Source organism: Pinus tabuliformis, chromosome 6, assembly GCF_031772625.1.
Source record: "Pinus tabuliformis cultivar Carrire ecotype Pingquan chromosome 6, CPIR1, whole genome shotgun sequence".
Taxonomy (NCBI): Eukaryota; Viridiplantae; Streptophyta; class Pinopsida; order Pinales; family Pinaceae; genus Pinus; species Pinus tabuliformis.
In genome coordinates, this window is record NC_142292.1 from 1,880,941,113 (window position 1) to 1,880,965,986 (window position 24,874).

The following is a 24,874-nucleotide window of genomic DNA, read 5'->3' on the forward strand; positions in this document are numbered from 1 at the left end:
CGTGGCTCTCTAGGTTGTTGACATCATTCTAATCAAGAAATCCCATGTCTCCTTTCGCAATGTTTCAAACACTGGACTTGCTCTCACAGCCTCCAAATTTGTCCAGTTCATACCAAATTGATAGCGCAACAATTGAATTCTCAAAATGCCAAGGGTTGTGTGGTGGAGAGACACCTATGATTTATAGGCCCTTTTGAATTCAAATTCGACCATTCCCCCCATATTCAGCTCATTAATGCGAGATTGGCGGCAGATAGTTCCAAATCTAGTTCTAACTTGGTTTCTCAATTGCCTACCGTCTGCTCCTCGTTGCCTTAAATTGGACATCTTGTCATGAAAAGTGACACCAACGATCACTTCCCAGCCTACCCACACGGTAGCACAACCCCTTGTGCGTGGACACGACCCTTACGTCATACTGATCTTGCGCGCAGCTTCCCTGTCCTACAGCTCCCATATAGACTCTTTTATAGTCTCGCACTCTCTTTCAACTGCTTGGAGCGCTGAGACTGTGCTTCCTACGAATAGTCAAGTGGTCGCACCATCAGTGCGAAGCTTCAATTTACCTGCTAGCCCAGTCGCAGGCACCCATCAATTACCCTCACATCCGTCAGTGCGTCGCATTCTTCTTTTTAGGGTGCGCTCTCCTGTTTACTTTGTCTAGTAAGGTGCGGTCGCAGCCATGGTAGCAGAGTCAGAAATTATCAGCAACAATCTTCTAGTGCGGTGGTATGGCTGCCCATATGCTATCCTATCCTTCTATTGATGCGTAATGCTTGCGCGATTTTGGGTTCTAGTTTTATTATTTCCACGTCCATTAACATGCTTCTCTATTTTAATCGTACCCCATCTTCTTCGAGTTCGCGAAGCTAAAGGTTCTCTCGTCGAATGGCTTCTTGAACCTGCATATGTTCATCCTCATGCAGCTACATAATCCCTTCGCTCTGTTCCTCGCGTGCTGTCCCAATTATGGGAGTTATTGTGTGAGGATTCTTTTCCAAAGCTACAACTTTGACTCTGCTTGTTATCCTCGGAATCATTCCCACGCTCAAGTTCTTGTGCATGACCCTGTAGGCCCATCGGATCGCTGGTATGCACAAGTCCCAATCAGTTTGTTCCGCCTAATAAACTATGTTCTTGATTCCACATAGCTTTTTTAATACTCTGACGTGCAATATTTGTGGTGTGTGTTGCCGCGTCTGGTTCTGATTTTCGATCCTTAGTCTAGGATGTGCTTGCACAGGACACGTTTGCACCCATCAACATAGGTGGGCACGCAAACTGCTTCGTCCTGGCTGCCCAGCTCTCATTCGACACTAGGGGCTTCCAAACCGCAAGCACATCCGCCTTCTACATTTGCGCTAGTTTACAATGGTCTTCAGATGTGTACTCCACCATCATGTAGGTGTTGCACGTAGCGTCCATTCCAGCGCACTGTACTGCTGTTGTTTCGGTATTGTACTTTCAAATTTGTCCAAGAATTCATCCACCACTGTCACTCCATCATATGTTGGCAGTTCCCTTGCCTCTGTCGTCACGCAACGCAGTGATCTAATCATCATGTTACAATTCAGCATTGTCACTTCATACAACCGGTTCTGCTAGCATTCTACTTCTTCATCTGAGCTGCTGTGCTTCCACAAGAGCTGCTGTGCTTCCACAAGATTCTCCCATCTGCAGTCGGGTTCACCCGATCCTGGTCTCGCGCCGTTATCTGGTAAATACAATCTAGCTCATCGTCACTTTCATCATCGCACACTGGTTCATTATAGTGTGCTCCTTCAGTTGGGTCTAGCGGAATTACTATGCGTAGGGACTTTTTCTTGAATATCATCTTCTGCTTCCTTAGGTTAATGACTCCATTCATATTAGTGGCCCAGTCTATTCCTAACAACGTGGGATAAGGATTGTTGTCATCGACAATCTCTATTACTTCAAAGTCTGTTTGTGTGCTCACGCCTTCGATATCAACTGTCACCCCTTGCAACCTCCCAATGGGTAAACTCTTTTGTTGGTTCGCCATTCGTAATTGAATAGGGGACCACTGTAACGCGGGCCTGCCCATGCATTCCCATGTCTACTTTGGTAATACATTCATGTCCGAACCCAGGTCTAGGATTACCTAATCCATTTCATACTCGCTAATCTGCGCCACCAATCTCATTTCCCTCCTGGTGCGCAATGCATGCTTTCCCAGTTTCCGTACCATGCGGTTCTTCTAACCCTGTGCACCTAGTGATCAACTCCTGTAGTCCCTTAACTGCCTTATTGTCGCACAGTAGTTTCATGCATGTCTCCAAAAAGGTAGTAAGCATAGAAGGATCCATTCCTGGCTCTAGTTGATCCCTACTACTTGAAGTGGATGCCTCCGCGAAGCTCTTCTTAGCTTCCATGAACGTCTCCTTTGCGCGTTTTAAGTCAAACTCAAGTTCCCTTATAGGAGCCTTGCGAACCCATGTATCTTCCTCGAGCTTCTTCCCCTTATCCTACCCTATAGTTGCACTGCTTCTAAGCATCATGTTCACATTTGGGTCTTCTTCGCATGGTTCAGACCTCATCATTTGGATATTTAGAGTCGAAGGAGGCTAGAGTACCCATTTTTCACGCATTTGTGTGATCAACGTAGGACAATCTACCATTTCATGATAAAACTGAGCATAGTACGAACAGGATAGTCTAACTAAGTTGGTACAATCGCGAGTGTAGTGCCCTGGTCCTCCACAATTGTAACAAATTAATTGTCCACGGCCCCTTCCTGGTCCCATTACTCCTCGTCCTTGACCTCGCCCCTGAAATCCAGCACGCGCCATCCCCGTAGCTGGGTCGAGGGCTCGCGTTTCTGCCTACATCCTATATGCTAGGGTCCGATCCATCATTAGCTCGTAGCTTCGACAAGTACGCTCATCGTGGCCTACTGACCTATAGAAATTACAAAACAACTGCTAGGGAGTCTTTGTATACTTTTGCAACAAATGACAATTATCCATCGTGTGATTTCCTCCTATCTGACAGATCGTGCACCATAATGCGGGTGTCACACTTGGCCCTGCCTGTGCCTCTGGTCTCAACGACATTAGCCCCCCCTGCCAAGTAGTTCGCGAATACTGGATAGTGATCCTTATCATGGCCCTGGCCTTTGCATTTTACACACCATACCTTCTCACGCACCTCTGGCCACGGTGCCCTATCTTGCTTCAAGCTCTGCATTTCCAGGCAGAGATTCTGTAGTTGCGCGTGGATTTTTTGAACCCCTAGCCTCGGATCTTGTATCGGTGTCTCATGCAACCTCATCGCCATTTGCAATGCTTCGTCTTGGGTAGAAAGTTTATGTTGTGACAACGCCATCCTCAGGTGTGGTGCTAGAGATGCCACAAACCATGCGCGATGCTGCGCATCCATGAGCATCATATTAGCCACATAGATCATACTCTTTAGCCGTTGATCCAGATCCCATGGGGTCTCGCCTGGAAGAATCGCGATCTCTTTAAACCCGATGATTAACTGTGTCTCTGATTTTGGCAGGCTAAATTCTCTGTTCAACGCATTGTGGATCTCTGCGATTCCTTCATTTGGGTGATCATTAGAGTTCTTGATATACCATGTCAACGCGCAATCCTACAACGCACTCACTAATGTAACCTTCTTAATGTTGTCGTTTGTGACCCCTTGCGCTTCCCACACCGCTCTTACCACGAACCAGAACTGGTCTAGATCCTCATTCCCTACTCCTCTGAATACGGGTAGCTTGATCGCGCTTGCCACGCTGAACTGCAGGTTTGGTGGAGGTGGAGTGAGTGGAGATGGAGGTGAAGGAGGTGAAGCAGGTGGTGGCATAGGTGGAGGTGGTAACTGCGGAATGCATTGCCTTATCAAACTGACTAGACTTCTCAGAGAGACCCGAGTGAGCTCTTCCTCGCTTTCTCGCGAAGCTGAAATTAAGGGACTGTTTCCTAATTCCCTACTACCTTTGTAGATCTTTTCGCTCCGCGTAGTTCCAAACATTAATGTATTCGCATAACCTGCTTTTCATTTAACAACATCTTAATCCAGGTATTCAAAGATTTAATGTACTTACCCTCACGGTCCCTTGAGAAAACGTCATTCTGCTTTGTTGTAGCTCACGGTCATGTCTACCATGAACTCGGTGATAAATCCCCTTATTACCCGATCGAGCCAATGGTCCACAGCTTGCACGATATTATCTTCTAATGCCTCTAGTCTATGCACTAATTTCGGAGTCCACATTATCGGTTGGTCAAACTTACACCTTCCCTGGCTGTCGGCTAACCTCACCATCCACTTGTATAGTTCAGAAGGAAAGGATGCGAAGAAGATCTCGTGGATTTCCATATAAACGTAGCGATCTGGCCATCTTTTCTCAGATGCCTGTGGAGTTCTGTTCTCTTGTTCCATGAACTCGTGAATCTTCTTGTCCAACCACTCTTCAGTTTCCTTCTTTGTTGAGTTCCAGTGGCACAACATTAGAGATCCCTTAGGCAGATCCCGGTCCCGGAAACGGAACCATTTGTTGGCTTGGTGGGGTCTGACCCAGGTTCAGCAGTGAGTTTAGCCAAGCAAATCTTGGTACTACTAGCCCTTTCGGCAATAGTCCACAGAGCGCGGACTGAGATCTCACCCGAAGTAGTATGGGAGGGTGTTAGAGCCAGGTTTCTACACCCTATGGATGTCTGATATGTGGTGATTGGTACGCGGTCCACCCTTTCTACTTACTGTACTACGCGCACCCCGCGCCCTATGATCCTGTCTTCGCACAGTTCTAGTCGCAGCATGTTATAGATCTCACCCGGAAATATTATAGATCTGATATGAAAATATAAGACAATGCAAATAAACCCAGAAATAATATGAAATGATTCTTTATTGATCAAACCCTTAAGGTAGGGCAACAACATACATTCACTCCTTAAGGAAGGAGAACACTCCACAAGCCATATGTCTGTACATACAATAATCCTTGACCCTCTCCATGTGGAGTCTCTAGCCTCTATATAGGCCTCATACATACAATACCATGGGTCATTACCATGGTTCCCTCATACCATCAAACTAATACCATGGGCCCATTACCTTATTACTAACTACTTGTGGTCCCTTACATGATATGGGTTAACCACCTTATTTATTACTATGATCCATCCCATTATTACATTATTACCTTGGGTACCTCCCTTGGTACCCCATATTATCCCCCCTAGGTATATAACATTCCACCCCCCTTAGCATGTTTCATCCCCGAAACATGGGAAGAACACAAATAATAAGATCTACTCAAAAGAGTAGTCCACTGGTACCATGCACGTGCATCTAGCCATCCAAGAGAAAGGTGAACCCTCGATCTCGTTGGTGCCTCGCTCGCTTCAGATGGAAGTTGACCATGACAGCTCTTCTGTGTTGATGTGTAGTAGGCGGATCTTCGCTCCTCACTATCCATCATACGGGGGTTGTTGTCCTTGTCGCTAATTGGTTGCCATCTTGTTGGTTGTTTTCTTGCAAGGTGATGTGGGTGATGATATGTTGAAGTTTTAACCCACGGTGTCTTTTTCTTTAATTCACCCTGCTGTGGTGCCTGTTGTGGTGTCTTCTTTTCCAATATGACTTCAACCACTGAGCCCTCATCTGATGTACCTGTAACCTTTTCTGCTTCAGCCTTTGTTTGTGTTTGATTGTCGATCATCAAAGGCTCATCATCTGATATGTCAGTCCCTGGAACATCTTCTGCTTTAGCCTCCATGTACTCCACCTGTTTATTGATGGAAATATCCTGTAATGTAATTTTCTTTTTTTTTTATACCAGAGCTTCAGGAATTTCGTCTGCACATTAATATTGATAGTACCCACAGATTCCATCCAAGGATATTCCAAAACAACATCCATATCATCTAATTCCTATGCTTCAGTGTATTGGGATCAAAGTGTTTGTGTTTGATGCTCTAATTTGTGACAGTGGGAGCCAACTCAATGTTGAAGCATCTAATTTCCACTTCTTGGCATATCATGGCATATCAGATCAAGAAAATATGCACCGTAAGTGTCAATTGTAGATATCATTTTCAACGACTGGTATATGTTCTATATCCAGAAAAACAATGGTTTTTTATTTAGGCACTTCTTTACTACTTTCAATTGCATATGAGTTTATAAAATATATCTATATAACTTTTTAACATTTTTCTTGGGTATTGTTTTGCTAGGCTCCCAAAACAAACTAGTTTATGAAATTTATCTATATAAACTGCAGCGTATAATGTTCTTTTATATGTGCTGAGAGACTATGGATACTTCCAAGATACTGCCTGCTCAAGGCAAAGACTAGTTGCGATGCAGCCTCTCTTGTTTATAAACGATTCCATTCCTCAAAATGTTAAAACTTTGGTATGACAGATGTTAATCTTGTTGAAATAGAAGTGGAACAAAAGTACGATCATTTTATAGGAAATGTAGCTACAATAAACAATATTTTCATTGACGTTCACAACCTTTACCAAAATGAGATACGTCGGCTCACAAAAGGTCCCATGAAGGGATTTTTTCCCTTGGAGCCATTGGCATATGAGATAAAGTTTAAAAAAGAAAATATATTGCGAGTATACGGTGGTTTTTCACCCATTGAAAACATGTCGAAACTTGAATCATCATTTCTAAAAGGAAAGTATAGGGTAGTGTAGAGTAGTTTACACTCAGAAACATGTTAAAACTTTCACCCTTTTTAAAGTAAAAAAAAAAATTATTTCATTACTGTGCCTTTAACGTTATTGATATTAGTGCAAAAAGGTTAACATTAATAAAAATATACATCATAACGTATTTTTAAAAATTAATGTGCACTCATTTAAAAATGCATTTCTTTTTAACTCTCAAGCATTTTAGTCTTATTGATCTTGTAAGAAAATCAATTTTGTGAATGGTAATGGTATTATTACGTATAATTTTTTAACTATTTAAAAATATTAGTAAGTATAATTTTTAACTATTTTTATATATCAAGTTAAACATTAATAAAATAAAAGTGGGCATATAAATTTTAAAAGAAATGTTCATCAATTATAGGTTAGTTTTTATTAATTATAGTTAATTATGGTAAATGGCTATTAATCATTGCTAACACAACTATATTAATGAAGTGGTTGATGATGATGATGATGATAGTGGTTAATGTCCACTGAGACCAAAATGGTCCATCGGACCTATAATATTCTTAGTTTTTAATTGTCTGGCTCCTCGTCTTTCTTGGCGAGATTGATGTTGTAGCGCTTTTTTTTTGTTCTACAGTCTTCCAACTTCCTTCATCTTGCATCTCCTTTATCCCTTCTTTTTCTTGGGATATTGGTGTCTTAGCTTCGTGATCTATTGTGCTCATCCTTTTGAAGATAGTCGGAGAAGAAGTTTGGTCTAGGAGATCTGCTTCGCTGTTAAATGAAGATTTATTTTGTGCGATATTCGAATCCTCATAACTATTGATGCTTGAGAGGACGGGGCTTTCTCCATGCTTGCCTTGAGAGTTGTTTCTTTCTTGCTCGATTTCTTGTGATTCAGAGTTTTCTCTAGAGAATTCTTTAATAACAGTGTAGTGTTCTTTTTATGCTCCTTCCCACCATGTAGACCTGTGGTGGTTTTTTCTAGTAGAATTTTTCTGGGAGGATTTTGGGCAATTTTTCGCTAGATGGCCTATCTCAAAGCAAGATCGGCATCTGAAGAGGACACTTTCATAATCGAGTTTCTGGTTCCACACACAGTATTTACTTGTTAGGTTTATTTCAGCTGGGAATCTGGCGCTGAAGTCCATTTCCACACAGATGTGTGCATAGGTGGTTTTGGCATATTCCTTTGTTTCTGGGCCCCTGCAGTAAAATTTCCCAATTACATTTCCAATGGCTTTTAGCGAGGAGAGATTCCAGAGATGCAAGGGTATGCTTAGCAATCTCACCCAAACTGGTGCTGAGGTTATGACTATTATTGAGGGGTCGAATGATGGGTTCCATGGCTTCATGAATAGGCCCGAGTTTCCCAAAACCAAGGGCCGGAATATAAAATACATTGTCTACTTTCAGGATTTTCAAAATCTACTATAAAGAAACCCCTAGCACAGGGGTAGATATTAATTTCATCATAAATTATAGGCTTCCATACCTCCGAGATCCAATTGTGGAGAGCTGTCAGCCGCAGACAAAAACCATTGAACCGACAGATTAGGGCACTTTCCGAAAACTTCAAAGCCTCATCGAGTGAGGCCTGGACCACCTAGACAATGGGAGCTGGGGCTTCACTGACGATATGGGCAGGAGCTTTCCCTGCAGAAGTGGACGAAACTGAGCCAACAACTATTTTCGTGAAGCTGGGAGCCATATTTTCTCATAGAAATAAGGTAGAAGATTAGATCCAGATCTAGCCACATTAAATTAGATCTAGAACCTAGCTGCAGAGAATAAGGCAGAATATTAGATCTAGATCTAGATCTAACCATAGAAGATTAGATCTACACTTATCAGTGCCATTTTCTACTTTTCATATGGAAATTGAAATATGGAAAATGACATTTGTGGAAGTATATCAATCAATTTATTAATGTAGTTGTGCTTGTTGATACTTGTGGAGAAAAAAAACATTATGATGAATATATTTAAAATTAATGCACTACATTTGAAAAAGCATATAACAATTTTTATCAGTTTTTTTAATCGTATCTCTAACTTTATTGATTTTACAAAAAGGTTGACTATGTGAGCGACACTAATACTATTAGGTATAATTTCTATATATTAAGTTCAAAATTAATAGGATAGAAGTTGATATATGAATTTGGATATATTACTAGCTCAACCATATAAATCAAATAAAAAAGATAAACATTAATTGGTAATAAGCATCATAACACTTACTTCATGTTACATCTTAAGTTCTTAAAATAAAATAAAAAATCATAAAACCTAACTAAATTATAAATTTATTTTAAATTATTATTATTAAGTATAAAATGAATGAATGTGTAAGTTAAACATCTAGATTTAAAAAAAATATAGAACGAGATTCTTAATCTTGGAGCTTTACCTCCACTTTACCATGGAGATTTTTAATTTGTAAATAAACTCTGTTATAATATCATGGTTTATTAATACCACATGCCCAGAAAAGATTCTTAGTCTTGGACCGTTACCTCCACTTTACCATGGAGATTTTTAATTTGTAAATAAACTTTGTTATAATATCATGGTTTATTAATACCACATGCCCAGAAAAGATTCTTAGTCTTGGAGCTTTACCTCCACTTTACCATGGAGATTTTTAATTTGTAAATAAACTTTGTTAGAATATCATGGTTTATAAATACCACATGCCCAAAAACAATAATGACACTTATTCATATGACATTTAATTTTAATTAATCAATTTAATTAAAAGAGTGAAAATAGCATAACAACTTGAGAGGGATTCTAGGGGAGGAGAACGAAGGAGTTGCAGGTAGGGGAAAAACACGTCACCAGAGTTTGAAGAGATTCAGTGCCTGCTACTAATGGAGAAACGTAGGGGAGGGAGCTCCCCACCCTCCTACAAAACTGTTGTTGCTAATAAAGGCAAGTCCCCTCTGGGCAAAGTCAAAGATTTGGAGGAAGAGGAACAGAGTAATAATGAAGAGGAAATAGAGGGGGGTAGACCCACGGAAAATGCCAGCACTAAAGAAAAAGAAGAAGAAAGCAAAAGGAAGGATACTATGAACAATAAACAAAAGGGACCGTGCAGACCCAAAATGGAGGTCACTCCTAGAGTGGTGTTAAACGATCCTGCACTTCAGGCACACAGAGAACATATGGGGACCTACGCTATAATCTGCAAGTTTATGGGAATATGGCCCACAGAAAAGGCTTTACAGTTATGGATCAAGTATCACTGGAAACCCAAAGGAAGTATAGACCTGCATCTAGGGTCCAAGGGATTTTTCACGGTGGTGTTCACAAACATCGAAGACAAAGACAAAATATTCGAAGGAGGACCCTACTTTTATGTAGCAGCTGGCCTCTATATGCGGCCTTGGAAGATGAACTTTGTGCCAAAGCGGGAGACTTTCACTTCGGTACCGGTCTGGGTAAGACTTTATTCTCTTCCTCTTGATTATTGGCAAACTAAATCGCTTGCTACCATAGGTAACAAACTAGGACGTTTTGTCAAAGCTTCAGAAGCCACAAGAAGAGGTAAATATACTTCCTATGCAAGGATCTGTGTGGAAATGGATCTATCAGGGGCTCTTCCGGATGAATTCATCCCAGAAGTTTTTGATGAGGAATGGGTTCAAACAGTATACTACGAGCATATCCCTTTCAGATGTCGTAAATGCCATGAACATGGACACTTGTTGAGAGATTTCCCTCTTAGTCAACTAGAAAACAAAGGAAAAACTAAGGAGATGAAGGATACAGATAGTTTCCAAAAATTTATAAGCAGAGAAAAAGGCGGAAAAAAGGATCAAGACAGCCACGTAATGAGGGGAAAAAGGTTAGCGAAAATAGGTATCATGTACTGGAGGAAAATGCAGAAATGGCAAATGAAGACCAATGTATGGAGGACTGCCCTAAGGGAATGGAAATGGAAATGAAAGAAGACTGCAACCCATCACAAGAGACGGATAATAAGAAAGAAAACATGCTGAGTGAAATGGAACTAGAGATGGATCAGGAAATGACCCAAAGTGAAACAGATCTAGAAGATCATGAGCTTCAGGAAATTCTAGATAAGGAAACTCTAGATCTAGAAGGGTTCTTGAGGCAAGGGTCCATGGGAGGGATAAAATCACTACCCCAAAAATACTGCAACAAAATTCAGCAGCTATTCTTATGGAAAACTCAGGATAAAGATTTAGTGAATGAAAAAATAATTGAAAAGCAGGAACACAGATGAGTTAAGGTAATGAAAACTACTCCAGGGTTAGCAACAAGAAATGCAGGTAAAAAGAGAGGTAGGAAAAAGCAAAAGGACCTCTTGATGGAGTGTGGAAAGTTAATGATAGACTCAGGTAAGATGAAAGACCTAACTAGTTATTCATTTACAAAAATTTAAATATGAAGCTCACATCATGGAATATTAGAGGTCTAGGTAGTAAAAGAAAGAAAAGAATGCTCAGTCATAGAATGAAACTAGAAATTCCAGATGTTATCTTCATCCAAGAAACAAAATGTTCCATCCTAAAAATAAAACAATTCCATAGCAAATGGCTTAATAGATTTGATTTCCTAGAGATTAAAGCTGAAAGCATAGCTGGGGGAATTCTAACTATGTGGAATACAAAGAAAGTCAGTATAACATATGAAGAAGCATCTAGAAACTATTTATGAGTGGTTATTCAACTATTGGGGGAGCCAAAAACCTTCCTGGTCACAAATGTGTATGGGCCTCAAAGAATAGATGATAAACTTAAATTATTAGACTCCCTTATTTATCTCAGCCATAGACAGGCTAGGATTCCTTGGATCATGGGAAGGGACTTTAATATGATAAAATCGCTCTCGGAAAAAAAGGGAGGTACCAGAGTGCTCAACAAAGACTCCTTAGCGTTTCAGACTTTCACAGAGGAGATGAAACTGGTTGATTCAGCCCTAAACAATGGTTTTTTTACTTGGAACAACAAAAGAGGAGGTAAGGCAGAGGTAGCCTCTAAGCTGGACAGGTTCATGATTTCAGAGGAGCTATTGCTTACAGATAAATAAATAACAGCAACGGTCCTTCCCTTTGGAGGTTTCGACCACTGGCTGATTCAACTGGAAATCAAGGGTTTAATCTCTCCCAGGAACAGGCCCTTCAGATTCAAGAATATTTGCCTCTCTCACCCAGATTTCATTAGCAATATTGAGAAGTGGTGGTTAGAGGATTTGCAATTCCAGTGCTCAAAAATGTACCTCCTTCATAAAAGACTTAAGCATGTCAAGTTCAGACTAAAAGAGTGGAACAAAAAGGATTTTGGTAACATTTTTGTGAACAAAAGATCATTGGAAATCAAATTACAAGAACTCAACCAGGCCCTAATCAAAGGTGGCTTTGACAAAATCAAAAGTGATCAGGCTGATAAACATCACCAAGAATGGGATAATTTATGCAAACAAGAGGAAACATTCTAGAGGTAGAAGTCTAGAGTGTTATGGCTCAAGGAAGGAGAGCAGAATACAAGATTATTTCACAGATCCATGAAGGCCAACAGAGTACACAATAGAATCTCAACGATAAAGGATGAGAATGGACAGCTACATAATACCCATAAGAGTATTGAAGCCATTCTTTTCCAGTATTTCCGAGATATCACCCGAGAAAACAATCCAGATAGAGAACATTCCATCAAAGAAATCACAAGGCATATTCCTAAGTTAGTGTCTGGAGAGGATAATTTTAATCTTAACAGGCCTGTTACAGAAGAAGAAGTTAGTGAGGTTCTTAAAGACATGAAGGACTGCAAAGCACCAGGTCCGGATGGTTTCAATGTGGATTTCTTTAAAGTTTGTTGGCACATTGTTAAACAGGGCATTCTAGATGTGGTGGAGGACTCCAGATCTAGTAAAACGATCCTGAAAGAACTCAATACTTCCTTCATCTCCCTGATCCCCAAACAGGAATTAGCCCAAACTGCAGACAAATTCAGACCCATTGCTTTATGCAATGTGGTTTACAAGATAATCTCTAAGGTAGTGGCAAATAGACTTAAACCTCTCCTTCCTTCTTTAGTTTTAGAGGAACAATCAGGGTATGTGGAGGGCAAAAAAATATTAAATAATATCATTCAAGCCCATGAGGTGGTCCACACGCTTAATAGCAAAAATCAGGCGGGGGTGATAATGCAATTAGATATAGCAAAATCCTATGACAAGGTCAATTGGAGCTACATCAAAAAGGTTCTCATGGCTTTTGGGTTCGACCACAATTGGATCTGATGGTCATGGCTCTGGTGACCTCTTCCAGTTTCTCAATTTTGGTGAATGGCTCCCCCTCAGAGATTTTCATTCCTTCTAGAGGCCTCAAGCAGGGAGACCTGCACTCTCCCTTTCTTTTCATTCTCATGATGGAGGGACTGGACAGATCTATTAATCATGCCAAAGAAACGGGCAAAATCAAAGGTCTGCAATTATCAGAAAATGGTCAAGCTCTTACTCACCAACAATTTGTATATGATACCATGCTGCAAGGGCTCCCCACAGTCAAAGAAGCTTCAGCCTACAATCTAATCCTGAAGGAATTTGCTCTGGCCACAGGTATGGAAGTCAATCTTTCCAAGTCAATTTTTTTTTTCTTAAATACTAATATTGCTATTCAGAAAAACATTTCAAGAATTTTGGGCTTCCAAAGGGACTCCCTCCCCACAAAGTATCTAGGAATTCCTCTCATAGACAGACCAATGCACAAAAGTATCTGGGAACAAATGATTAATAAATTGCAAGACAAAGTCAAAAATTGGACTTTCCGGGTCTTGAATCTGGCAAGCAGGTTGGTTTTAACAAAGGCGGTTCTACAATCAATCCCGGTTTTCATGTTATCGGCCCTCCCAGCTCCCAAAGGCATTTTAGAGAAATTCAGAAACATTCAAAGAGATTTCCTCTAGGGTAAAGAAAAAACAAAGAAGAAATGGGCCCTAGTCTCTTGGGAAAAAATCTGTAAACCTAAGGGACAAGGAGGGCTAGGTTTGGATGATCAGGAGATTCTCAATAAAATTCTAGGAGCCAAGCTTTGGTGGCACTGGGTTCAAGAGCCAAAATCTCAGTGGGCAAGAATCTGGAAAGAAAAATATGCCAGCTCTTGGCACACTAAGGATCTAATAAGAATGTTTGGAAATGTGAAAGGGTCTCACATCCGGAATAGAGCCTGGGATAACAGAAGCCTTGTTCAAAATAATAGCTTCTGGGAAATTAGAGCCAGAGATCTTGCACTCTTTTGGGAAGATAAGTGGCAGCAAGAACCAATACTGTTAACAGAGGACTTTGTAAGTCTCAAGTAGGAAACAGACAATCAAGGGTTAAATAAAGTCAAGGATTTCTGGGATCAGGTTCAGACCTCAGGAAAATGGAGAAGCTGGAGTAAACTTGACTACAGAGATGATAGCCCCATGAAAATTAAGGCAGAAGCTCTTGGGAGCTTACTTAAACAAAGAATGATTTTAGCTACAGAGGGGCAAGATCAATTGAGATGGGGAAATAACAATAAAGGTAACTTTGATCTTAAGGAAGCCAAAAGCATTCTTCTTGGGCTAGATTACAGGGCTCCAAACAAGACTTGGCAGTGCCTCTGGAAGCACCAAGGTTGGATGAAAATCAAGATTTTTATGTGGTTGGTTCATCATAATTTTTTTTTAACTTGGGACAACATACGGAAAAGGGGAGTCATGGGGCCCTCCAGATGCCAGTTTTGTGAAGAGAAGGAGGAAAATATGGAGCACATTCTCAACAGCTACTCTTATACTACCTGGTTATGGGATTCCTTCTCTTCCATTTTCCCGCAGTTAGACAGGGACAGTAGTAGTATCACTAATACCCTGAACAATTGGAGAGTTAACTTTTCAGAGAATGAGTTCATTAATCTGGCCTGGAACTTCATGCGAAGCTTCATAATCTCGAATATTTGGAAAGAGAGGAATAAATGGATTTTCAAAAGTGAAAAGTCCACCCCACATGGTCTTTTTAATCTTATCCTGAAATAGCTTCGGGAAACTGTTAGTACCACGGTTAAAAATCTCCCCAAAAAGCCTCCATCAGTGTCTGAGCTGAAAATTCTCAGACAATTGGGAATTAAAGAGATTATACCTCAAGGTCTAAGCAGAAAGGACACAGCTACGAATATAGGGATGGAGTTCTGGCAACCTCCACCGAAAGGTTATTTGAAATACAACATTGATGGGGCTTCAAAAGGCAACCCGGGAATAGCTGGTTTTGGAGGAGTTTTAAGAGATGAAGAGGGAAAAATCATATTTATCTTCCATTATCATCTTGGCAGAGCCACTAATAATATGGCAGAATTAATGGCTCTAGAACAATGTCTAGAGTTTCTGATCCAGCACCGTTTCTCTAATGTCATTGTTGAAGCGGACTCAGAGATTACTATTAACTTTGTGAAAATAATTAATTGAGGTACTCAGTCGGAGAAAGTTTCTAATCACTGGAAACTACACCTGGTTTACCAAAGAATCCAGGTTCACCTCCAAGAGCTGCGAACGGTGAGTTTCAACCATGTTCGATGTTAGGCCAATAAACTAGCAGACCTTCTTGCCAACCAAGGGGTGAACAATGCTGAAAGCGGGATAGCATACAAGTGGTGGGAAATTCCTCCAAACTGTTTAAAGGCTCTATGCAAGGAGCAAGCTACAGAAGACAAGGAAATGTTTGGTTATCGGACCCGGATAACAAGCATAAATTACTTTATCAGGCAAGTTGCTTCTCATCCTTTTGAAATGCAATTGATGAAAAGACAAGCAAGGATTTGTCTCATGCCCTACTAGAATCAGGTGAAGGGAAGTCTCAGGTTCCAGGAGGACATTTTAAGGGGTCACTTCTCAAAGAAGCTATTAGACCCCTATACTACTAGTGTAACCCCTTATTGTTATTAGTGCAACCCACTTATTATATTGATGTACCCATGTAGTGACCATATTGTTAGTCTTGTTCCCCATGGAAGCCCACTATTCTTATTATTGTGCCCCTACATTATTATTGTTATGTTGGCTCTGATTATGTTATGACCCCTTAGACTCCTATATATAGAAAGGAGGTATTTTCATTTGTATCATCAAAGAATTACTCATTTATGTAATGTAAAGGAGGTTTCCCCCTCAAAGAGGTTGAATTCTAAGGCGTGGATCTCTCTCTTCTATCTTTTTGTGAGTTGGTTTCATAACATTTGGTATCAGAGCTTTGGATTCTAGGGTTTCGCTACTCCAAACAGGTCATCCTGGCATTTTCGCTATAACTTCTTTTCTGCGACGTTTTAGAAGTTGCAAAAAAAAACCATTTGAGAAGAAATCGTGCTAAATCGCAGGTCCGAATTTCAGAGCTTTTTGTGCTATATTTGTGGAGATATGATCTGAGGAAGTTGGTCTTTTTATAGACCCCTGAATTACATTCCAAGCAGGTGACTTGGGGAAAATCATCATAACTTTCTCTCTGAGCATCGGATTGAAATTTTGTAAGAAGGTACATAAAGAGGACGGATTGTGATTTCTCTTATATCGTTTTCAGAGCCAAAGGTCGAAAAATTGACACGTGGTACTTCATAAAATTTCGCTCTTCTGGAAAGCTCTATAATCAGGTCATCTTGGAAGATTGTACATAACTCTTTCTTGGAGAATCCAATTTGGATCATACTGGTGGCATTGGAAAGAGGACACAGAGGGATACTATAGGTAGCAATTTCAAAACTTAAATATCTGAAAGTACAGAGTTACATTCGTTTCAAGATCGAGGTCCTAAAATCAAGAAAAAGCAAGATGAGGAAGTTTGATGGCAAGGATCCAATAAATTGGATACTTAAGATGGAGCAATATGTTGATCTACATGGTGTACCACTGTTACAAAAGGTATGTATGGCATCTTTATATTTAGAACTGGATCAATTTTTATGGTATAAAGGGATTTGTTCTAGTAAACAACCTGTTACGTGGTCAATTCTCACGGAGGAAATGATAACACATTATGAGGATACAAAGAGCAACACCTTCTTTAGAGCAACACCACAACAATTGGAAAGAGTAAAAGGGCTTTGTGACATATTGGAAAGTAAAATTATGGCAACAAGGAAGTCTACCGCTCACAACTATAAATATGGAAGTGTTGTTTCTCCTAGCCTTCCACAACTTACAAGGGTTACACCACAACAATTGGAAGAAAAAAGAGAAAAAGGGCTTTTTTACAATTGTGATAGCAAATGCACTAAAGGTCATAAGTGTGCTGAGAAGAAATTATTTTACATAAAGTATGAAGAGGAGGAAGAAACGGATCAAGAAACATCAAAAGAAGAGGATATATGCCAGGACCCAACCCTAGAGAAAGAAGAAATGAATCAGACCATATCTTGTAAACTATTGGCAAGAATGACCACTCCTCAAACTCTCAAGATAGAAGGACATATCAAGAAGAAAAAAGTGCAAGAAGTGAAAGATCACATAAGAAAGAAGAAATGAATCCAACCATATCTTGTAATTCATTGGTCAGAATTACCACTCCTCAAACTATCAAGATAGAAGGACGTATCAAGAAGAAAAATGTTCAAGAGGTGAAGATTCACATCGAGTGTCAAGAAATGAATCCGACTATATCTTGTAAAGGATTGGAAGAAATTACCACTCCTCAAACTCTAAAGATAGAAGGACATATCAAGAAGAAAAAGGTTCAAGCAGTGAAAGATCACATCAAGTATCAACAACAAGTTCTCCAACTTTTAAAGGATAACGCCACTTCAGTGCAAAATCAAATGAAACAACAGGTAGATCAACATCATAGTGAAAAATGTTTTGATGTAGGTAATTGGGTATTTTTACTGCTACATCTAAAGCAAGATATTTATGAGAAGGAAATGTTGGCAATACTACATGCACTTAAAAAATGGTGACCTTAACGAATGGGAAGACTTTTCAAGGATGAGGATGTGGAAGCATTGTTTTGTGCTATTTCTATTATCCAACCATATTGGATAAATGAAGCAAGGGATGGATGGAAGAAGGACAAAGAAGTATGGCCACTTATTCAAAAGTTGCAAAAGACCCCAATTCAAACAATATTGCCAGAAATTGAAGAGGAAGGAAAAATCATTTTGGAACCTGGAGTAGTCACAGAAACAAGAACCCGACAGCTACAAAATCGATCAATTTCAGAGTATATCATCAAGTGGAAGAACTTACCTGCTGAAGATTCCACATGGGAGGACAAGAATTTTATACAGAAACATCAAGAACTACTCAAGCGTTGAGGATTACACTTTTTGAAGGAGAGGGGCATGTTAGGCCCCTATACTACTAGTGTAACCCCTTATTGTTATTAGTACAACCCACTTATTATATTGATGTACCCATGTAGTGCCCATATTGTTACTCTTGTGCCCCATAGAAGCCCACTATTGTTATTATTGTGCCCCTACATTATTATTGTTATCTCAGCTCTGATTATGTTATGACCCCTTAGACTCCTATATATAGAAAGGAGGTATTTTCATTTGTATCATCGAAGAATTGCTCATTTATGTAATGTAAAGAAGGTTGCCCCCTCGAAGAGGTTGAATTCTAAGGCGTGGATCTCTCTCTTCTATCTTTTTGTGAGCTGGTTTCATAACAGAAGCGTACTATCGGGGACAGGTACAGTGTAAAGAACAGACGGAAAATGGGAAATAGTTTGCCGGTTACGATTATTTCCCCTCTTCCCACCTTCATTTATGAAAACCACGCTTGGGCCGGATGTCCGGTGATCGCACGTCCCATAAGTGATATGTGGTTTTCGTATTTTGGCAGCGATCCCATAGAATGGGCGACACGTGGGCAAGGGTTGGTATTGAATACCACTGTCGACTGCACACTATTCTTCAGACAGGTTGGGGTGCGCGATATGATCCCTGGCTATTGGATCCAACAGCCATGATCAACGATTGAGAATGCTGATGTAGTTTTGTGGGTCCGATGGATGAATTTCGTCATACCTTTTGGTGCGTCCTCTCCCTCTTGTATGGGGTGTGACTTTCTCGCGGTGGAGTCAGTGTTTAGTACTATTGGCAGGCAGCAAATTGTTCTTTGTGGGAAGCGCCTATCCTTTACCTTCCACAGTTACACAGGTGGTGTGTTAAGTGGATTTGACTTCTTTTTGAATGGCACATTTTTTCTGCTCCGAGTACGAGTCTATTTTTTGGTCTGCTAGTTTCCGCAATGTATTTCTTTTGAGTGTTTTGAGGTTTGGTTGTAGGGATTGGGGCTTGTACCTCTCGCCCGTTAACAGTTATTGTAGGTTTTTCTCCTTGGTCTACAACTCACCGAGGGTTGTTGTATTCTATGTATTTTAATTGCTTTTTAATGAAATAGAAGGTTCGACTCTTTCTTTAGCAAAGAAAAGAAAAGAGCATAACAAATTTGGAGATAAATTTCAAAAATTATTTCGTGTATACTACTATAAATATTCTAGAATATTCTATGGAAATTAAATCTCTACGATCCAATTAATGCTTATAATGTTAATGAAGTATGAAGTATGTGTATTATAAATTCAATTTTTTTTCCAATTTTTTTTAGTTAATTAAGATTTCAAAATTATAGGAAAAAAATGTATAATAATATTGATATTGATTTTCTCTTATAATGTTGTATTGTTTTGTTTTTTTAATTATAGTTTAGCTTTTTATATAGATAGTGTAGTTAACTTTTAAAATGTTTTTGAATAAATTTAAATAAATTTAAATAAAATTATATTTTTTATTAGAGATATATTGATTTATATTATTTGCATGTGCACTACACTAATCCATATAACATTACCACAACCCCTTATTATATAAAATGGCTTCAAGTCTTTGTGTTGGTGAGCCTTCCTCAAACAAATTCCTTGCAGAAATAACAAGCATTGTCAACCTACATAAACACAAACAAGATTAAAGTGAGATTTTATGTCATTATAACTTTTTTTAAAATACAAGCACTTTGTCAAAATATATTTTTGTTAAATTAGAGACAATCATAATTTTTTTTGAAAATACAAGGATCTTGTCAAAATATTTATTACTAAATTAGAGATGAAGAATAAAATTGAGTTTACTAAATAAAATTAAAATTGAAAAATGAAAATTGATATAAGGAAAAATATATGAAAAATCATTTTGTTTTAATTACTAAATTTAATTAAAAGAGTGAAAAGCGCATAACTACTTTGGAGATTAATTTCAAAAATGAATACTACTATAAATATTCTAGAATATTATATGGAAATTAAATCTCTACCATCCAATTAATGCTTATAATGTTAATGAAGTATGAAGTATGCGTATTATAAATTCAAATAAATTTCATTTTTTTTATAAATAATTTATATTTTTAAATTATAGGAAAAAGGTTTACAATAATATTGATTATGATTTTATTTTATTATGTTGTAATGTTTGTTTTCTTGGTTTTTTTTTTTAAATTATAATTTAGTTTTTTATATAGATAGTGTAGTTAACTTTTAGAATGTTTTTGAAAAAAAAAATAATATAGAAAAACTTGCACTTTTTTTTCTTTCTTTTATTTTTATTTTTTTTTTCTTCTTCTTTTTTTTTTTTTTTTTTTTTTTTCAGAACAGAAAATGGCATTCACCCATGGTATTCATCTACCTGTGTAATTTACCCATGTTATTGTAAGTGGCATACACCCATGGTATTCATCAACCCATGATATTTATCCACCCATGGAATTAACCAATGGTATTGTAAGTGGCATCCACCCATGGTATTGTAAGTGACATCAATCCATGTTATTCATTCACCATGGTATTTACCCACCCATGGAATTTACCTGTGGTATTGTAACTAAAAATGCTATAAGTAGTAAGTCACATTTTTTAAAAGGACATATTGTCCACCACAATGTAGCCTTTACAATTATTATATATTTTAATAAATAAAAAAATATTTGTGGTTTGTTGTAGCACCTACAACCACCCTCCAAAATTTGAACTTCGCTTCATTTTTGAGCCTCCCTCTTCGAAATCATACCAGTTATCCTTCACCGATCAAGTACTTTTGTTTACTTTCTTTCATCTGTTTCTTAATAGCTTGTGTTCGCTCACTTGTCCTATTAGTCAACCACAAGCTGACCCAACACTTGGTTCACATCTGGTCACTCGGTTGTTGGGAAAAACTACGCAATCTTGAAGGTAGTTTGTCTTCCACTCAGAAATTGGATAGAGAAGCCCAAGAACTGCCCTACACTCTGAAATTGTGCAGAGCAGGCTAGCTAGCCTTGATCTGGAAATTGCACAGAACTGCCCAACTGCACTGCTCTAAAGAAATGCATAGAACCAGTCAGGTGCACTTCTCTCTAGAATTGCGCAGAGTAGGCCAGGCCAGCTGCATTGCTCTCCAGAAATGCACAGAACTGGGTAGCTGCACTACTCTCTAGAAATGCATAGAACTGAGCAGCTACACTGCTTCGAAAAATGCACAGAGTTGGCTAGCCAGCTAGGGCCACTTAGCTCAGAAACAGTGAAATTTTTTTCCCTCGGTGGTTGTTCATTGCATGTGTCGGTAGGTTGCCAGTTTCCCTCTAGAACTACGAAATCCTTCCTCACATTTCGGGCAACTTTTTCCAAAAAAAGAAAAAAGAAAAAAAGAAAAAAAACATCTCTAGATTTTAGGGATCTCTTTTTAGCAGCGAGAGTTACATGCAAAATCATTTTTAGAAACTCCCTGCCAAGTGTCGCTTTTTCCTAGATTTGTGGCATGCATGTCAAAAACCCTAATTTTGCCTAATCTATTTAAATGATGCCTCAAAGCTCATTCTTCACATTCAATCTTAGATATTTGGAATTCCTAAGGCATCTAAGCACCTTCGGCACAGTCAACACAACGTTTCCAGGTAAGTTTTGATTTTCATGCCTTTTGCTGCTTTTCTCTGTTGCTTTTAAGTTCTTGGCTTGTATGAGTGTTGTTTCCTTTGTTTTCTTGAATGACCACTAATGTTTCAATGTGTTTTAGCTTGTAGAAGTGTTGTTTCAAGTTTTTCATTACCTTTTCTTAGTTTCGTATGCATAAAATTGTTTCTACACTAATATTCATCGTGGCAATGACTCTCTTCACGAGCTTCGTGGTTTTGTTGTTTGACTGATTTCTGCACTTTATTGAATTACATGCATGTCTATTCACTCATATATTCACCAGCTTTTCACACACACTCAGTAGTTCACGTTTTTAGGTTGCCATTAGGTAGATCCGGGTTGTCTTGGCCTAGATCTTGTCTCTCCTAGCGTGCTCTGGGAATTCCTGGTAGTCAAGGCTTTGCCTTGCCTCCAGGAATCATGCAGAGGCTGCCCACACTAGCTCCCAGCGGTTCTCTACGTAATCCTAGGAGGCAGTGTCACAGCCCTGTCGACTGGAACTACACAATGTACAGTTCCAGCCAGCACCTCGATGTTATAAACATTTTTGTGCCTTACAACTCTAAGCATGAAATGTCCATAAACCAAGGGATCCTAAGTCCCTAAAAGTGTTGTTCCGACCCCTAAAGGAACAAGGTCAACAAATTACAGCTTCTCCCAGAAGTTCTCCACCAGAAACTACTCAGAATCAGTCAAATCAGGATCATTTCAGCTGCTCCACTAGCTAGTTGCGTTGCATAGCACCCAAATACACTAGCTAGGTGCGTTGCAACGCACCTAAATGCACTACCAGGGTGCGTTGAGCGGGAAATGACAAATGGCAGTGTCATTCCGCGAGGTGGAAAGACAATGGAAGCTTCCAGAATCTTCTCCAATGACACTTGCCTCACTGAGTTCGACCAAGGATGAGTAAGAGGCTCTCAGTCTCCAAGTGGAAGCAAGAACTGACAGAGAGAAGACACTAGTCAAATCATAAGCTCATCCTCTTTGCATACATCTATATATGGATCCCTCATCCTAGAGATCCAGAGGCTGGAATTTTGTACATTGCAAAGAATTGCTGTTGGTTTTGAGATATATATCAGAGTATTGGGTGATTTATGCTTTGTTGGAGGTGAAGAGGGGCTTCTTTGCTGGGAGGTTGAGGCTGGATCAGGAATCATCGGTTGTAACTCCTCCTGGATCTTCTTGTTATATCAATAAAACTATTTGAGTTTCTCCTACATGCTTGTGTATCATTGATGTTTGTTACATTTGTATGTTTAGCTTAAATATGATCCTAAGCTATTTATGAATATAAATCCATGTCTTTGTGTAGTTTTCTTTTTCTGTGATCTTACAGGAACTTGGTGAAGCTGGGAAAGTAAGGGAGCAGGTAGCTGGAAGCTGTCAAAGAGGAGAGAGATTGGATCAAAGGACTAGCGCAAGACACAGGTTGGTTCATCCTATTCCTCTTCGTTTATAGTTCATAAAGAAGAATACGAAAGTAGTTTTCTCTGTTTGTTTCTAAGGTCACTGTCACACCTTAGTGGGATAGGGTCGTTCTGAATAGACACTTTTCCCGTTAACACTCGACCTGACTATTCTATGAATTGCGCAGTTTCAATCAATAGTCATCCTCACTTGACTGTGCATTGCGTAGTTCTAGTAAGAAATCAAGCTCATTGGCAACTGAGACTGTGCAATGCGCAGTTCTAGGTGATAGTCTCCCAGCTTCCCATTGTGCCATCTTGCCCAACAGTCACTAATTTGTTACCCAATTGATTCTCAAGTTGCTTGATGTTTCTTAGCTGACATTACCTTATCGTGAATGTTTTTTCTGTCTCCAGGTAAAATAACTTATTGAGCATCTTTTCAACAGTATAGATATCATGGCCTCCAAGAGAGCTGGATCAGAAGACATAATTGAAAGCAATATCGGGGATGTGGTTGAGCAGGGGTCTATGAGCTTGCTCGTGTACACAGACACAAACCTGTTCATTGAGAAAGACATCAAGATCACATGGAAAGACATCAACGCTATTTTCGCAAGAAGCTTTGAGGAGAATATGGAGGAATGACAAGTCTATGTAAACATCAATAAGTTAGGATTGTAAAAGGTTGCATGCAAGTATCATGTATTCTTGTGCACAGACGTGGTCCATTGGATTGTCTCACTCACTGATCCTGAGACAATGATACTGAAAAATGTCAGTGAAGTAGAGCTTTCTTCCTTTAGGATAGAAGATTATCAGTAGATGTACCGTTTTCCACTGAAGGTAAGTAGGATGGATGCATGATTCTACACTCCCAATAGCAGCACAAATACAAGAGACATCTTGAAGTGCTGGGTAAGGGAGCCATCAAAGTTCAGGATGGAATCCAACCAAATATACAATATGAAGACACTCAAGTAGGATTACCAATTCTTGGTCATCTTCACATGTCGCTTGTATGGCAAAGAGAGTACGGAGACCTTCCCGCAGAGTTGGGTTGCTATGTTGGATCTGCTGGAAAGTGAAGGCAAACCATTCAACTAGTCCAATATGTTGGATACCCAACTAAAGGTGCATGTATCCAATGCTCGGAGTCTGCCCAATTATTAACGAGCAAGATTCTTCATGTCTTCCTACATGCTCGATGCAATCTGTGCTCATCAATAGTTTCCTGGCATGGGTTGGGCATCAACACCTTCAGAGAATGTTGTGAATGTATATTGCAAATTTCTCTCATACTGCAGCTACCGAGGAGTCATGGATAGACTATCTGACCATTTCATCACCCCTCTGTACATGATGATCTTTGCACAAGATATGCCTTGAATGTCCCAGGCAGTAATGGAGGAGTTATTGAACATTGCAAATGGATACGCCTCACCTAATGGCACCTTCATCAAGATGTACAATGCAGAGAAAGCTCCACATGTTTTGCCGAAGTTTTCCACGAACAAGCTAGTCATGCAGGAGGTTGCAAACCACATCTCGATAGGGTTATCAGCTAGATTGCACAAGAAGAAGAAGGCACCATGGCCTACACTTCCTTTGTGAATTGGGTTGTATCCGATCTGAAGTTTGAAAGAAGTGGATGACGAGGTTGAGGACTTCAAGAAGTTTATGTTCAGAACCAAGAGTTTCAATCTGTATGATCCACATGGATTATCAAGGGACCACTGTGAGAGAGAGTAATATTCCTGGATCCATGGAGCATGTCATTGGATAGACAAAGACCCATGGAGATATTTTTATAACTCCTCTAGGCTCAATGAACCAATCAACATGGCAGTATAATGGCTAGTAGCACTCAAGGTAGCAACATCG